This window comes from Corvus kubaryi, unplaced genomic scaffold, assembly GCF_017639235.1.
Source record: "Corvus kubaryi isolate FWS band 111438036 unplaced genomic scaffold, C.kubaryi_AGA036_p1.0 37385, whole genome shotgun sequence".
Lineage (NCBI taxonomy): Eukaryota > Metazoa > Chordata > Aves > Passeriformes > Corvidae > Corvus > Corvus kubaryi.
Genome location: NW_024581127.1, coordinates 3037682 through 3055794, shown reverse-complemented (window position 1 = coordinate 3055794; position 18113 = coordinate 3037682). Strand labels below are relative to the sequence as shown.

The 18113-nt window shown below is 38.4% G+C and overlaps 1 protein-coding gene across 11 annotated transcripts in view; it reads right to left on the bottom strand.

The window, feature by feature from the left end:
• The window catches only part of SULF1 (sulfatase 1), a 123862-nt gene that overhangs the window by 85125 nt on the left and 20624 nt on the right, over positions 1–18113 (bottom strand). For 8 of the 11 annotated variants that reach the window (XM_042035753.1, XM_042035763.1, XM_042035757.1 and 5 more), the window contains one exon: positions 12505–12602. The exons of 2 other annotated variants lie outside the window; for them this stretch is intronic. The gene's annotated coding sequence lies outside the window, so the exon portion shown is untranslated. Of the gene's footprint in view, positions 1–12504; positions 12603–14492; positions 14534–18113 lie in introns of those variants that run through there. One more of the 11 variants, XM_042035760.1, reaches the window with a different exon arrangement.

The following is an 18113-nucleotide window of genomic DNA, read 5'->3' as shown; positions in this document are numbered from 1 at the left end:
TCTGATTGAACACAAGTCCTTGCAACTCCTCCTGTCACTTCAAAAAGACATTAGTTCAAATTTAAAAATTAAAATAAAATAATTTGAAAGACTTAGAAAAAATTTTTTAAAAGGACCAAACTTTTGAAATCTTGTAGCACCGTGCCTCCTCTAATAAACCTCAAACTCCTCTTCTAGAAAAATGGACTGTGGTTCAGAAGCAATTGCTTGACTCCCTCCACCCCTTGTCACCTGTCAGGTGGCTTGCCACCAAAGCCAGCTCCACTATAGGTTTGGCAGAGCAACATTGAGCCAAAATTAATAAACCCCAGCTGGATACAGGTCGACACTACCAGTTTGTGTTTCCCAGGGACCTGGTTTACTATGGAGCCAGATAAGATTTATATGGGCTTATTATCTCCAGCTCTGTGTAACACAGAAGCAGCTGTAGTGATTACAGAGTTGAGATGCTCCTGGAAGGACTTTAAAAACATTCATGCAGCTCTCTGCTTCAGCTAGTATAAGTGGCATGAATAATCTGCGACACATGGCTAATTAAGTGCTGACTATATCCTGCTTATGAATGGGTGCACAACCAATATACCTAGCGAGGCAGTGCTGAGACAGAAAAATTTAAGAGCTCTAAGCTGAAAAGAAATTCAATCCCTTCTTTTTCTAGGCTGTCAGCAACTTGTTTTGCACAGAAAAACAAGACTGAATCTTGTTATTTAAGGGAAGGTCAGAGAGTCAGATTCACCTTCATGCATGGGATCAAGCATGAAAATCTATGAATCACTTCAGGTCTGTTTTGACCACTTGTCAGTGCTCCACTGGTTTTGGGCTGAGCCTCTCTCATGGTATGAACATGGCTCTGAGGCCTCCATCATACTTAGTTCTAAACAACTTCTGAGTGTTCTTACTTTATGGTATTAATCATTATTTGGAATTGTTCAAACGCTACAGAACTAGTGCTCTAACTTCTGGTTTTAATATTTCCATTGGAAATGAATAAGTGTAATTGACTTATGTAATGCTTAATGGGAGTTAGCATTACTAAATGCTTACTGACCACCCTGAATATCGTAAACATGAAAAAATAATCTAGAGTTACTTGCCTCACAAATACAGCATATCTATCCCTCCTGTGACAGGTAAATAAAAGTAAGGTAACCATACACTGGATTTGAATAACACCTGAGGGCCACATAACAGAATAGGAATTTATTCATGTTAAAATCACAATAGTTTTAATTCAATCACTGTCTACTTTACACATACATCTGCATCTTCTTAAATGATTTCCCTGGGTGAGATTCACCTCTACACTGCAGACATCAAAATTTAGTTCTCAAAATGTTGGTAGGTGTTTAAGGTGACAGTCAGAGAGCAATCTAGCCTGTACAGCTAGGGGAACCTGGAAACTATCTGACTGTCCAGGTGCAGTTCTCCAAGCTCCACTGCCTGTATTGACTCAAATGCTATTGCCTGTAATGGGAGTCCAAATATTCACACCCTAGCACCCACATTTAGGTGCCTTGATCCAGCCCAGTAGATGAAGTAATTGGTGTCATTTTTTGAGCTATTGCCCTACCTTTTTTACTGAAAAGATATTGAAAAGCACAAATTTGAAAGTTTTAGGATATACTCAACCTACTGTGCATACGTGAATTAAAATCTTCCTGATGATGCTCCTTCAAGTTGTATGCAATGGTACAACTATCGTACAAGAACAAAAGTTGCAGAGGAAGAGGGTTAAATAGTGGCACAGTTTCATAAATTTTCATGATTTCTCAGCTTGTGTCAGGGAAGCAGTGATCAACACTGCAAAACAAGGCTAGAAATTACACCTATGTCTTCAACTACATCTACTTACAGGTGCACACACACTTATATGTATTATGTTCCTTTCTTACGCATGCATTTAAAACTTAGTACATTTACTTTCTCATAAATGGGAGAGAAAACATATCAATGTCTCACAATCCACAGCTGGGTTGAAAAATACAGGCTTGTATTCAGAAGGAAAAATTGCAACCCTGAATTTTATCAATACAAGCAAATAAAATACTGTTGCCTTTGGAAGAGTGACACTGACATAAGACTACACTTGCAGTACTAAAAATATTTATTTACTGCTTTTCCTTATGCTTTAGAGAAGTTGCGCCTGAGTACTCAATGCTACTGTGAGGGAAAGCATGACCAGTTTTGTCCTCTAATATTTTTTTACCTTCTCCTGAAGCCTACTGTATCAATGTACTCAGTGGTGCTCTGTTTCCCTTTCTCTGCTCAACTGAGCTAAGCAGGTTCAGGAAGATGTCTGTATCCCAAATTCTGCTATGAAAAGCTTGGGGGCAAACTAAATTGCATTTTCAGGTTGCATTTAGTCTCATCTTTTTGCTACTTATATTTCTTTTTGCCAGTTTTACACCTTCTTCAACTTTCTACAGAGATAAAAATGCAACTAGGAAGAGAATAAAAAGGAAAAGACTCAGTGAAGTGTTTAAAATTACGGAAACTTCGTTAAGAAAAAATGTGACTAAAGGGAAGAGAGAAAGGGGGCAGTGAAACAAATGGCACAGATGTGAGAAAGGCATGTCCATGTACAAGTCTGTGCTGATTAAGCTAATCAGGTTCAGTTAAACCCTTGTACAGGCACTTCTAGGAACTGTGACATATACAAACAAATTAACAATCTCTGTCAGTACTTGGGTCACTATAGCATGAACCAATGTGCTTTTCAGCAAGTATGCAACAAATCACATCAGTGCCCTTTCAGAGAAACTTAGGGGCTTAACTTCACAAGACCAATTAAAATAATCCATACCTATCGTGCTGCACAGCTTAAGATACCTCAAGTTCTTTGGAGACCTAATGCTGGGCTTCTGGGTCTGCTCAGTTGTCACCCTGTCTGTGTTGCACTAATTGCTTGAGATCCTGCCTTTTAGCTAAAGCTGTTTGGGAGATGCAAAACAGGCATAATTCTCCAAAGGAGTCCAATTTGTCAGGCACACATTATTCATGGAAAATTCATGGGATGCTGGGGATCCCACAGGAACTGGAAGTCTGAATTTCAAGGGATCCTGTTCATGATGATATCTGGAGATCCAGGAGTGTTCCTCAGTCACCAGGCAATGGTGACAAGAGGTTAAATATACCTCTTCTAGGAAAGCTGGTCCAGGCAAGTTCCATATGCTGGAGAGGAGCAGGAGGGGGGCTTAGTTCTGCAGGTCAGATCACTTGGTATGGTGATGGGCTGCTGGCATTCTTGAGATATTTCTGCTTCCTATCAAATGAAAATTTTGGGATAATGTAGAAACAGTCTAAGAGCAAGCTCTGAGACCGAGGACATGACTTCAGGCGCCAAGCATCTGTTTCTCAGAGAAGACTGACTGTATCTGTGTTTGTGTAAGAGAGAGCTATCTGGGGTATCCATCCCCTTGTCATCCACTATAAGCTGTTATCATTTCCCCTTGCTTAGATCTCATGCTGGGAAGAAAAAAACCTACCCCACAGATTGAAGGTGTCAGATAATACTTAGCAAATTCTATTCCCAGAGCATTCTAACCTAAACTCCCTTTATTGCCTTTTGCCTTAGAGAACAAACTTTTCTCAAAGCACTCTTTACCACTCCAGTGCACAGGAGGTCATCTGTATTGTGTGACTGTTTGGGAAATTTCAGGCTCCCATCTGAGTGGCTTAATATATTTTCTGATTGCCTGTTAGAGATGACTCACAACATTGTGTAAATCTGGTATTGTTACATGACTTTGTCACTCAAGAACCCAGGAAGGAGCAAGGAAAGCAGCAGTTCAGCTCTGCTCCTGAGCTTCAGCTGTTTGATCAGGCTTCCCTCCTTAAGAATGGTACTTGCAAAGTTTCACAGAAGCTGTTGTTTTTTGTAACTGCAATTGTAAGTCTAGCTCGACCTACCATACCTAAACATATTTTAAAGGAAATGTTCTTAGGACTAAATGTATAAATGATTCTTTCTCTTTCTGATCAAGAAGAAATTTTCTACCTATGTAAAGTCAGCTTCAAAATTGTTTGCTATTTAGCTAACGGCATAAACATTCCTTTGGGAGGTCTGTACTGAATGAAGTCATAGATTTCAGAGCTGGAGGTTTAATAATTCCCTCAGCTGCATGCTCAAAGGCACAGGGCCCTCTTGGGCAGAGGCTACACTTTGCCAAATTCATTGAATGAAATCTAAAAAGACCCTGATCCACTCAAACACAGAAACAACTTGTCATTACTTGCACTGTCAATACCTGAAAACATGTGACCTTTGCTGCTGGCAAAGTAACATCTTATAGCCCAGAGGTACATCAGACGCGCTTAACATAGAGTCAGTCGGACACTAACATTAATCTAGGGCTTGTGGACTTAGGAGAATCACAAATTTTCTTTTATAGCTTGAAGCAGGTCAAACATCTCCCTTAATTGAAACAGTTTTTGAGTTTTCTCTGCAGTTTTAACAGCATATATTATTCTACTGCTCACTAACCCCTTGTTTAGTTTGCTAGGTTCCATAAAATTACACACCACTGAAAAGGCTGCATTTCAGTGATGGGTGAAATGATCCCTCTTGTTTTCTTTATATAGTGAAGTAACAGTGCTACTCGAAAATGTTTTACTTTATTTATACTTACAGGACACGTCTACAAAAAGAAAAAAAGTCAGTGAAACATTAGAGCCAGAAATCTCTTATGCTGTTTTTTAGATAGAAGATGCACTCATTTCAAGTTTGCACTCTAAGACTGATCTATTGAAGTATTTTGCTGCTATTCAATATACTGATCAAGAATGCACATAAACTATTACCCTACATGAAAATTCAACTTGCAAAGTGATGCTTTATTATTCAGCAATATTTGCTTAGTGAAGAGCAAATTTAGAACCAATCCAAGACCAAAAACTGAAGAGAAGTCCTCCAAAGATAGATGTCATTTTCAGCTGTTATAATGGTGATAACCTAATGAGTAACTCATATAGGACATCTAAAGTTTGGAGCCAGCAAACTTTTTCTACAGGAATATGTCTAATGTAGCCTATACACCTTTAGTAATAGTGATTTATAAGATAGAAATTATGTTTCTAAACTTGCTTGCAGAAGCTGTATAGCTTTAACAGGGTTGCTGTAACCACCATGAACCACGAAAGGCATGGGACCCTTATGATACTGGGCATACGACAGAGTTGCACATTAATGAATATCCCTGCAAATTTTTCAGAAGTCAGTAGAACAGTAGAGCTGTTCTGCCTTTGATACATTCCTGGAATGAGACAGATCCACTCTGCTCTCTCTCACCACCATTTTTTCCACCTGTAAGTATTGCTGTATTGCCTATTCCAGTTAATATCCTTTGAGTTAATAGTTAGATTTTTGTTAATGTTGTATTTCAGCATCATGCTTCACCTTAACCTCTCTTTATTTTAATCCCAACCTGTGTTGTGTGTGATACAACATTCAGTTTGGAAGAAAAGTCTCAACAGAGATCCAGCAGAAAATTGCCATGCACCTGAGAATCAGACCATGCATTCTGAAGTTGATAGGATGGTAGTTGGTACTAAATAGAAGGAAAATCATGGGGAAAAATAAAAACTACCCCTTCTACCCCAAAATAGTCTCAAAATACATATTTTCTTTTATAAGGTTAAAAATTCATCATGATCCTAATGAATACTTTGAGGCATAAAATACATTCACTATTTTCTGAACACAACAGAATATAATCCATCCTGGAATTTTAAGTGTAACTAAGCATCAGGCTGTGCAAACACAGCTGACCACTTCCATGGCATTATGGCCATGGGGATATTTATGAATTTATCTAAATCACAGCTGAAATTCAAAGTCTAAGTTTTCATAGAAAAACTTTTGTTGTCTTATGGTATTCTGGATTATTTAAATACTTCTGCAGAGTTTTAAATATTCAGGAATACACAATGTACATGATGGTTTAATTTGGTACCATTTAAACTATGAAGAGTTGTGGGGAAGGCCTGCTACCTAAAAGAAAAAGTAAATGTGTGTATAAGAATCTAAAAACATAGGTGAAGATTGTTTTCATTTCAGTTACAATTACTGTGTCATCATATCTTTATTTGCTTTCAATTTGTTGCATGGTTGAACATCGTCACTCAGTCATGTCCCTGGCTATTTATAAATATAAAATTAATGACTATACAGACCTGCTTTGTTAATCAGTGTTTATATTTTATTGCCTCAGTCATCTTAACTTACATCTCACAGGATTTCAAAATCCCATAGAAGCTCTGATCACTGAGGGGTCTAAGAATGCCTTCAGTGGGAACTGTCGCGGCCTGTAGCTTCCAGGATCGGTTCCTGGAGACAAATATGCTCACTGTGTGATACATGGCTGCTGTGCCATGAAGCCTGGGATTTCTCTGTGGCATTTATGAGCATCCCACTACTGCATTACCCAAGCACTTCACAATCTTAAACATATCTGTCCTGTGAGGTGGTGAAGCAATGACTGTGGCATTGACTGTAGCACTGTCATACAGGAAGTCTTGCCCAGAACAAGAAGGTGGGACTAGGTTCCTTCAAATACCAGCTTAGCCAACTAACTAGGGCACCAGTTTTCTCACTGCAATGTAGCACCAAAGAAGCTGAGAAGGGGATGACATTTTACTTAGTGAGTCTCGTACATACACCTCTCCCTCGTCTGTACATACTCCTATATATTAAGAACTACAAAACTGGCTGGAAAGCCCTGAATTTTGATTCCACATGAGGAATAAAGTGTGAAACATGTTTGAGTTCTTCCCCAGAAGTAATATCTTCTTTAGGTGAGAGCCTGCACTTCACTTGTACCTGATCTGGTTGCATGTCATGCATGACACAAACCTACTCCACCTACATGTGACACAGATAATAAGCCATTTTCTTCTTCCTTCTGGGAACAGATTGAGGAGGCAATAGGGAAAATGATTACAACTTAAGGCAACAATGAGAAATGCTGCCTTATAGCTGTAAAACTGCAAGGCAACAACAAATGCTGGAAAGTTTTACCGTTAGTGTTTCTTGGCCCCGAGTCAGTAAGCTGCCTCATGGCTATGTCAATAGCACATACACTTCTATAAACACATGTCCAAGTACTGTTCTCACTGCAAGTAGATTTAAGCAGTTGCAGATACATAATTTCTTTCTAGATGTCCAAAAAAGTCCTCTGTGAACAAATGTCAGGCTTACCCATACACCTCACTCAAAAAGCATTTACAGTTTTAATATTACTTTGTCTCACCACTTACATGACATTAGGCAGTTCTGCCTGTTTTGCATAGTTTTGCTTTAACTGTTTTCTTCTTTCATTTTGGTCTTAATATGTAAAGTCACAAAAGAGTTTCCTTTCTAGTATTCTTTTCTTCCTTTTCCTGAATATATCCTGTGATACACTTCCTATGTGAACCTCACGAAGATCAACAAGGCCAAGTGTAAGGTCCTGCATGTGGGTCAAGCACAAATATCAGCTGGGAAGAGAAAGGACTGAGAGCAGCCCTGAGATAAAGCCTTGGGGTGTTGGTTGACAAGAAGCTCAGCGTAATGCAGCACTGTGCACTTACAGCCCAGAAAGTCAGCGGTACCCTGGGCTGCCTCAGAGTGCGGCCAGCAGGTCGAGGGAGGTGATTTCACCCGTCTACTCCACTCTCGTGAGACCCCACTTGGAGTGCTGCATCCAGCTCCTGGGAGTCTCAACACAAGAAGGACATGGAACTGTTGAAGCACATCCACAGGAGGGCCACCAGGATGATGAGGGGGCTGGAGCACCTCTCCTCTGAAGACAGACCAAGACAGTTATGGTTGTTCAACCTGGAGAAGAAAATGCTCCAGGGAGACCTTAGGGCAGCCTTTCAGTACTGAAGAGCAGGAGAGGGACATTTTATAAGGACATGTAGGGATAAGACAAGGGGGAATGGTTTTAAAAGGCAAAAGGATCGATTTAGAGTAGATATTAGGAAGAAATTCTTCCCTATGAGGGTGGTGAGGCACTAGCACAGGTCACCCAGAGAAGCGGTGGATGCCCCATCCCTTGAAAGAGTTCAAGGCTAGCTTGGATGGGGCATTGAGCAACCTGGTCTAGTGGAAGGTGACCCTGCCCACGGTGGGGATTTGGATCTAGATGATCTTTAAGGTGCCTTCGAATCCAAACCATTCTATGACTAGGATTCTATAATAAGTAAAATACAAATGATTTTGTAGGCCTAATTTGTATTTTTGCAAGAAAAACATTGAGATACTCCTGGATCAAGTTACTGGAAGTAGAAGTGTATAGCTGAAAAAAAATCACAGTTCTTAAATGTTCATCTGAAGGGAGATATTTGGGAGGGCTAGAGGAAATAATGACACATACAATTCTTCTACAAAATCCACCTTAAAAACATTTCTTACATGAAATATTAGAAGTATTTTTATCAGACGATGAATGTCTTATTTTGATGCCCTTGCATGGTCATATTTCTCCAGTATGTAATGACTGATACTGGACAGGAAGGAAGTGACTTGGCTCTTACAGGAAAAAAAACCACCACCTAAATGTAGGAAAAAGTTCATAAATACTTCCAGAGATCAGTAATTTGACAGCTTGATCTTGAAATCCTAAGAGTAAACTTAGACACAGGTTCCTGCCTTCATTTTGGTGCAGGTTGGAAAGGAAGCTGTTTGGATCTCTTTTACTCTTGCCCGTGTCTCTTTTCCAGAGCACACTCTGAGCACACTGCCCACCAAACTGCTGACCGCCTGTTCCTCATTAAGGCATGTGGTGCAGAGAAACACGCCAGTAAGAAAACCAATGAAGCAACATAATCAGCAGCTGAGAACCCCTTCCCACTAAGTAGCAGGAGGAAACGAAGGAGAAAAACCTCATCCTTTCCCTTTGCAGCTCTACTGGTGTGAACTAATTTAATAGGGATGAGCAGCCACAAAGGCAAACAAGTTAAGTGACATGTGGTAGGTTACAGATCTACTAAAAGCGAAGCCAAGAATCTTCATTTTCACAGCTTCTAAAGGGAAAACTCTGAGATCACAGACTATCTACTGTATTGACAGTCTGTAAAAAAACACCCTCTAGATCTTAATCAACAGTGTATATAGAGCAACATGGAAAAGGCTTATGTGTGAGAGTGTGATGGGAAAGAAAACCAAATGGAAAAGGCACTTGTTTACCAGGTCAGATCAGAAATGTGATGTAGGCAAGAAAGTCACAAAACGGAAAGGAAATGAAGGGGCAAATTAGTGTATTCTTCTAATACCTAATTTTATCAGCTGTAACTATTGTAGATAGAAATAAATCACCCTAATGCCTTTAGGGGGAACCGCCCCCCTTATCTTTCAGCTAATAATCCCCCTTCTACATAACCCACTTTTCCTAACTTAGAAGCTTGACAACTTGAGAGGAAAAAGAGTTGGGAATGAATCAGCTTTCTTTGCAAAAGTGGAGTATACTACTCAGAGAGCTAAAGTTACTGATAGCAAAGATCACTCACGGGGGATGCAGAAGCAAATAACTTCCTGGCATGCTTGTTGGCAGATAATCTTTCTGTGGGTGCATGTCTTAACTTGTATATGCATGCAACATAGAGAGGTACCTCTGTGTTAGAGGACTTTACCTACGGAACTTCCCTACTTTTGATAGGTGTTTCCTTGTGACCTTTTAGCAGAAGTGAAAGAAAAAACCTCTAGACAAGGAGATGGAGACACTTGACAAGATCCTGGCTAGGGAAAAGCTGCCTGATTCAGATTCAGCACAACTTGGCTGCATCCTGTGTAGACAAATAACAACAATGAAATATCACAGCACAGAAAAAGGAACCCTACAAAAAGACTGTAGCTCTGCTGTACGCCTGCTAGCAGGACTCTCAGCAATACCTTGCTGATAGGCCAGTGACCATGCCCTCAGTGTGCACACAGTAAAATGAAGGGTGGTGCAGTGAACTGCAAGAAAATTTTACATGCTCTAAAGCTCTGTGTGTCTGTTCCTCAGCTTCCCAGCCTCTCCTAACAAACTACTGACTGTTGGGATTTTTCTGAGTTATTCTGTGAGACCCATCTGACCATCTACCCAGGTTTCTCTTGGAGACACCGCTGGTCAGCACAGTACTCTTGGCCTCAAGCAGACTCACTCTCCTAAGTCCTGTAACATGCAAGCCTCTCCAGCTCTCTTTTCAAGATCATACTCATTTCAGATGAACTGAAATGGGTTTTTCAACCTCTTACACTTCCCAAAAATAAACTGGGAGCCCTACACATATATTTGGAACTGGGACTGGGATACATGTGTGGGCAGTAATGAAAATACATTTCTAAAAGATCTGACCCTCAGGGTTCAGTTGTATTCAACTTAACTGAAGTTGGCTCCTGGAATGTCAGCGGATAATGTGCCAGGAAAGTCTTTGCACTGAAAGTGTCATTAATATATTATATACATAAGAGACATGATTTTTAAGCTTCAGGTCAAAAAGTTGCCTTTGCATTTTTCTTGGAACTTTCCAACTACTTTATCCATGGTGCAAGTGATAACACTTTATTTCATAATAAATATTCTGAAGGCATTCCTAATACTGACAAATATGAATTACATTTATGTACATTCACAGTTATAGGTTCATTGTATGAGGTACTATGACCCCAAATCTGTAGAGAAAAGGTATGTTTATAAACTTTTCTTGTAAAATCTCTCTAGAACAGTAGATAATGTAGTCAATGAACAGAGAACCGCTAAAGTTTCACATCAGATAAACAATGTTTAAGCTTTAAAAAAAATAAAAATTAACCTTTGGATCTGCAAAAATTGCTTGGAATTCTTCCAATATAACGTCCTTCTTAAGATTATTTGGGCTTCTTGCCTTTGGTAGACTGGGAACATGACCAAAATGATCACTTTTCATTTCACTGAGTAGGACTGAAAGGTATGGCAAATAATAATCTGATCCATTCTCTTCATCAGAATCAAGAGCACTCATCTATATGATATTATTTCATAACTTCCACTTCTGTGGAAATCTGTGGCATTCATTTTCTTGGCCCTAGTCTGGTTAACCTCTTCAAGAGCAACCTAGGACAATTATAGATAAATATATAGATAAGCATAGTAAAAATTTAGATAAAGCTGGGAGAGAAAATTAAGATGGAAATTAAGTTAATGACTGGATCACTGGTATAGGACAGCCTGGGTATTGTGATATGCTGCATGCAAGAAAATAATATGTGCTTTATATGAAAAATATGATATATGTAATAAATGATAATTTATTATAATAAAAATGATATATGTAAATAATTTATAATTTATAATTAATAATTATATAATTTATAATTATATAATTATAATTTATAATTAATAAAATATAATTTATAATAATAAAATATGATATATGTAAATAAAATATAAAATATATGATCATATGGGACCAATATGCAGCCACACATCTGGAGGGAAAATAAAGCGGACTGAATAATCTTATGTTAATTCTAGTAATTATGAACCATTATCTGAAGATTGGAAATTTAGATATTTTGTTAATTAAAATAAACTATGAGCTAACATGTCAGAGAGTAACTGGTTCCAAGAAAATTCCATACAAAGACTTGCATGTGAAATAAACTTGATGTATACCAGCTGTCTTTCACTGCTAGTAATGTCTTAATTTTAAGTCCAAATTTACCTCTGCCACACATATACCTGCTATTAAATCACATGCATTTGCAAATTGTTTAACCAGAAATACTTTATGTAAATGAGGTGACAGAAAATAATACAGTTGAGGGAAAAAATGAATCTCAGAGCACTTCAAACTTCCTGCTCTGTATTCTGTCATGTGGCTTTATATTTTTATTTGTTAAGCTGAGATGTATGATTTGATACTCAGTCTATTGCCATAATTCCCACATCACGAGGTCACCACACAACATGCTATGAGCCCCTAAAAGTCAGCCAGACTTTGAAAGCACATAACTACCACAGATATTTTGGAATTGCTTTGGCAGACAGCTTGCATAATGATTTTTCTTTACCATGACCAGCTGCATACAGCAAGATTAGGTTCCAGTTTTCATAACCGTCATGTTCACATAAACAAGGGAAAACTCCAAACCATTACTTTTCCCTTAATGTATATCTTTCCCTACAGGAAAACTGCACTTTTATCTTGACATAACTGAAGCCTACTAAATATTCCTTTTCGTAAACTCAAGACAGGCATACATTTTTTCACAGGATATTATTCAATAACCATGAAACACAGAATTCCTGGATGTCTTAAAAAATAGAAAGTTAATAGTAGCAAACTTCAGATAGAAAACCTATCTGTGTAATCATTTACTGGCTTCCTAAAATGTGAAGGGTCCTTGGGTTAGTCTTGAGCCTTTAAAGTTTGGCAGAATAGAACCTCCAAAAGATTTACTACAGCTTAATTATTGACCTGACATATTACTTAAACTATGTCACACAAGCTGATGGCTTATTTGGTTTAATTAATTACTGACTACACATTTTATTTTTATACCTTTGAAAATTTCCTGAAGTTAATGTGCCTTGGTTAATTTTCATAGCATTGGATAGAAGTCTGTATGTCTTGCTCAGTGGATTTATTATGGGCAAAACCTGCAAAAAGGGGAGAACACAGTAATACTTACAATTACTAGGAATCACACAGTTGTAACACAAGCTCTGTTCATACTGGATTTAGAATTTTTTTGCAAAACTTAACTTATTAATTCCGATTTACTTTGCTGAATCACTCTGCAGAACCAAGTTTATCAACATGTAATTACCTTGCTTGCAAGTTAGCTTGTTGCTATAGCTAAAATAATAGAAACTTAGAGCCTTAATATACCCAGATTCTAATGAACAGTTCAAATATCTAGATGTCCATCAATAAGTTTTATAACTTGTCGGGATGTTTTCTGAGAATATTTGTAATATTTTAATTGAAATTTCAGTTTTGGAGTTACTTGTCTTAGCTTTCATAATTGTTCACTTGTTCTTTACTAAAATGAGATAATATTAAAATCATACATAAATTAGCATGAACTATTCTATTTTGTCTTTAGGCATCTGAAAGGTAGCTACCAGTATCTGCTTTATTAATCTAAATTCCCTGCTCATCTTCTTCCTTTGATAAAAACCAACTGGTTAATATCTACTTTCTCAGCTTCTGAACTGAGCTATTATTAAGATTCCAGATTCCATAGGTGACATCCAGATAGATGACAGAAAAAAAGGGCTTTGCTCCATTTATTTTCACGAACACAGGAAATATTTTGTTGACACGAGCCATAGTTTCAGCCTCAGCTAGTCACAAGCTTCTGACAGAAGAAACACCACCTTCCCCCACCGTCCCGGCCACAAGTCTCCCCCGCATGTGTCAGCACACCCATTCCTGGGCCTGAGGAGAGCCAGGTGAAAGAACTAATCTGTCCAAGTACTAATTGTGCCAGCCAAAACCATTAGCGCAAACCAGCAAGCAAGATTAGTTTTCAGTGATCAGCTCTTTCACTTGGCTGCCTGTGTTGTCACACCAGTTCCAGTGCTGTCACAAGAAAGGAGGAGAACCAGGAGTCACCACACCAGAAGTCAACATGTGCAGCTTGAAGCCTCACCTTGAACACGTGGGCACTAAAACCACCAGACAGTGCTTTCCTGCCTGACAGTCAGCCCATCTGTTAAAAGGGCATCTCTCTAGACTTTCGCTTCCTGTGCTGTGAAGTCTCTTTGTCTGTCAGTCTGTCTGCTCCCCTTCTCCAGGATCTCTCTCTCCATCTGGTGCACCACCCTTCTGGAAGAACAGCCAGACCCTGGCTGCCCAACGCTGGTGCACTCTTGAACAGCTCAGAAGGCTGGCTTTGGTTTTGGAACAGTCATTCTTTACTGTTTCTTACAGCTGTTTTTAAGGGCAGTGGCAGGGAAGTCTATCTCTTTTGAGGCTGATGAGTGCAGTTAGATTCTTCATTTGAGAACTCTGAAAGGTCAAACTGAACCTTATTAGGAAAGCTCTGGTGACTTGCACAGACACCAGCAATGCGAACAATGAACACAGATGGGGAGCATTATTTCATTCACAGCTGGGTACCTGGGACCAAAAAAAAAAACAAACCCAGGAAAACTGGGGCATTTATAGCTCCCAGGGAATGGAGGGGGAGGAAAAAAAGAGAATGAACTCTCCCTTCAATAAACCCAAGCTGGAGATAGTATAAATCAAAACTGAGGAACCTGAAATACATACAAGCCTAATATGCTGCTAAATGAAATGTAACCTTTTCTTCTCTAAGGCAGAACAGGTTAATACAGTGGCATAAACAGTGGATTCATTGTCTCAGTTAATTGGAAAGGATTGTGAATTTTAAATCATCAGTTTTTAGGCAGCCAAGATTGTGAAGGTCTGAATAAGCTTAAATCAAAAGCTGCCAGTATTTGGGAACTTAACAAATTACCTCATGGTTATTAGTATGCCATAAATAAGTACCTGCAGTATTATGGTCCTCTAAATCTTACCTTTTTCTTATGCAAGAAAGAAATATTATCATGATTTTTCCACTCAGTTCAGTCTTTTTTTTCTGTAATAAATAAACCAATAGAAAATTATAACAATTTCTAAGCAACAAATGTAATAACAACTTGAAAAAAAAAAAAACCCAAACAAATCACTTTATCAATACATTACTTCTAGGAGTAAATTCCAGCACAATAAGAAAAACATTGCTTACAGTAATGTTTTTTTGAGCTGTCCCATAAACTTCACTGGGACCATTGTCTCAAATTACAGCAGGGAGCAGTTACAGCAAAGTACATTGGTACTGCAATTTTCTGCATTTATCAACAATTCTTTTTCTTATTTAATTATTTTCTTGAGAAGATAATACTGACAAGTATATAGTATCTACAGAGGGCAATAGCTCTCTAAAGCTGCTTCTGCAGGTGCAAAGCAGGAATCCAGCAAGACTTATTTAGATTCCAGCCAGTAAGTTCAGTTAAGCCTGCTTCCTAATAAATCAAAATACAAACCAATGTGCTATTAGGTTTTCAGTTTGGTAGTGGCCGTGAAAACCAATAGGTTTTCTGCAATTTCACCTTGAAAATTTAAGCTCAGAATCTATACTGAACACTCTTAATGTTTAAAAAATACATAGGCATGAAATAACTTGAGAAGTGAAAATTAATATTATTGTATTACCTAATAAGTGGCTTTGGATCTCTTTATTGAAAGATTTGTTTGTCCAGCTTTTAATAATGTATTATTTTTGTTGTTTGATTTCTAATTTTTTTAGCAGGACAGTCTAGGATAATCAGACTGATGGGTTTCTTCGACATTGTCAATAGCTACTATTGAACCTTTCTGCTCACCATTGATGTCTTATAAAGTTATGGGCAACTAAGGAAGACTTGTCTTTCTCTCTGGATATCCTCAGCACTCTTGGGCATGTATATTGCTTGGGCCAAGAGGTTAGGAATTTTAAAAAGGCACTCTCATAGTGAATGATCCTCAAAACAACTTGTTTGTCCCAATGGCCAGATAAGCTCTCCTCTGACCACACCATAGGAGCCAGCAATGCTCTGCCGACCTTCTGAGTGCCGTAACTATTAGGTGACCAGTGCTAGGGATGGGTGAGTGCACCAGAGCCCTTCCCACAGAAGCTGGGTGAAGGAACAGTAGTGTTAGAACAATTCTGTTCCCCCAGCAAAATCTGTGATATAATGAAAGGCCAAGAAGTCAAAAAAGGCATGTTTTTCCCACTTACTTTATCGGCTAGATCAAGCCTCCTGATGCAAGGAAATATCAGCCATCGGCTACAGTACGAGAGAATGTGAAGGAAGGATAGGTATGCAAACACTACAAGATGATTAACCATGTTATTCCTTCAGTTCTAAACCATTAATGAAGTCTGCTCTGTTTTGTTACTCTTGCTTGTTGTAGTTACGTGGAGGGGTGGGCTGTGATGCATAAGGCCAGATTTTCAGCCTTAGTAATGTGAGTGCAAATCCCACTGAAAGGGTGACTGCATGTAAGTACCAAAGGATGAATTTTGGCCCTTAAATTGCTATTAAAAGGAGTATTTTTTCCCTATTATTGTTGTTGTTATGGGAAACAAATTGGACAAAGAATTTTTTGAAGGAAAGGGTTTTCTAATGGCCAAGAATGTAAGAGCAAAGACAATAAAGAAAACAAATTATTAAGATGAAACTAAGCTAATGAAGAAAACAATGGTTAGAATAGCAAATTAAACACAGGGAAGATGCTTAAAAAAACATCCTCACATCATTCGTGTTCACAGTCAGTAAACTCACTGCATGTGGACAAGAAAATCTCTTTTTTTCACTTGTAAAAATATCTCCCTCTTTCACTGAGAGAGATAGATGATTTTTTGTAATATTTTTGTTTTGCTCACTACTGCACTGAAGATGCTAATTTCAAGCACATGATAAGACAAAAGCAAGAATCACCTAATTGCACCATCTGGGGTGAAACATTGACTTTAGGAATCTCTTTATCTACCCATACAAAAGAATAAGAATATCAGATGATGAAACAGAGTGATGATGAAATAAGCCCTTGAATGACATATAGAAGAAGAATTCAACAGCACTGGAATCAACAGGAATCTTTCCATTTACCTTAATAGGCACTGAACAAGTCCATACAGAGCAGAAAAATACGTATGGAGATGGTAAAAGTTTCCAGATCCCTGTTTTCCACATTCATGAGCATATGAAAATATAATGCTTTGCTATAGGTGCACAAAAGAGTTCATTATGACTTAACTTTTGAGAGGATGTTATACCATAATTTTATTATTTGGAAAAGGGATTCATTCTTTGCTTTAAACACTGCTGTGTTTAAAGAAATTGCATTAGAATTTTAATTTTTTATTTTCTTACTTTTCTTCCTGAGGTTTCTGTGCACCATTTACTATCAAAATTCTTAACACAGCCTTAGCCAGAAACCTTGTCACAACACACTTCCAAACTGTGGTACAGATGGAAACTTAACAGCATCCCAGGATGAGAAAGGCTTACAGCACACTGTAATACATAAAATTATTATTTATTGTTTCTGCCTTGGAACAGCAGGAGTTTAGATACTGCCAGATGGCATATTGTTTGGGAATTTGGGGGAATGTAAATGCATGTGTGACACTGAGAAAAATCCTCCCTGTATAACATAGATAACCCACAAAACATAGGAGAGGTTACTGTGTGCAGGACTTTTTCCATACCTGGGACATATTGGTGATAAAAAGTTTTCCAAATCATTCCAGAAGTGGTAATACATGGTTGTTACCATCTCCTGGGGCTGGAATCATCTTGTTTAATTTCACAAAAGAAACACTGTCACAAAGCCTCCAAGGAAGACCTGAGGGACTGCAGAGAGTGGTGTGGGTGATTCACTTCATCTCAGACAGACCTAAATTTATGTACTCAGTTTCATGCCAGAAGGGAGGTCTTTCAGAAAACAGGAAAATACCAGACCTACATCTTCCTACAGACTCAGCCAGAGACATGTTCCTTACTTCCTCAGACCTATGATGTACAAAGACGGTCCTTATGCAGCAGCTTCCTATTTCACTCAGAAACAACTTTATTCCAGTGGACAGCCGTGTGCATTTCCATATGTAAAAATATTCTATGCATAAGTTAGAAGAGCAAGATGATTGCAAAAGTAACTCACTGAAAGCAGAATGAGCTGGAAAATATTTTGGTGGCGGACGTCACAATTGCCAATAAATGGACAGCAGAATCCGATTCCAGTTATCCAATACTTTTTTTGCTGGACCATCTACACGATTGCAGAGCAGCCTGAGGGACCACAATTTATGCAAGCATTGAATTTTTTTCTGGCTTTGTCTTTCTCATTGTCTTCAGCAGGCAGCAGGAAGTATTTCTGGGTAAGGGTATACCCTAGTATTTCTCAGAACTGCAATCCATTATTGACATTTAAGGGACCTTCAGTGTACACAGAGCTCTTCCACTGCCTGGCACTGTTATCAGGCCATCTGCCTTGCTCGTAATAGATTGAGAAGATAGAGTAGTAAAAAGGCACCAAATGTCAGCAACTTATGAACCTTACTGACTTCAGCACTTGTTCAGCAGTATTGCCATAACAATGGAAACATCTAT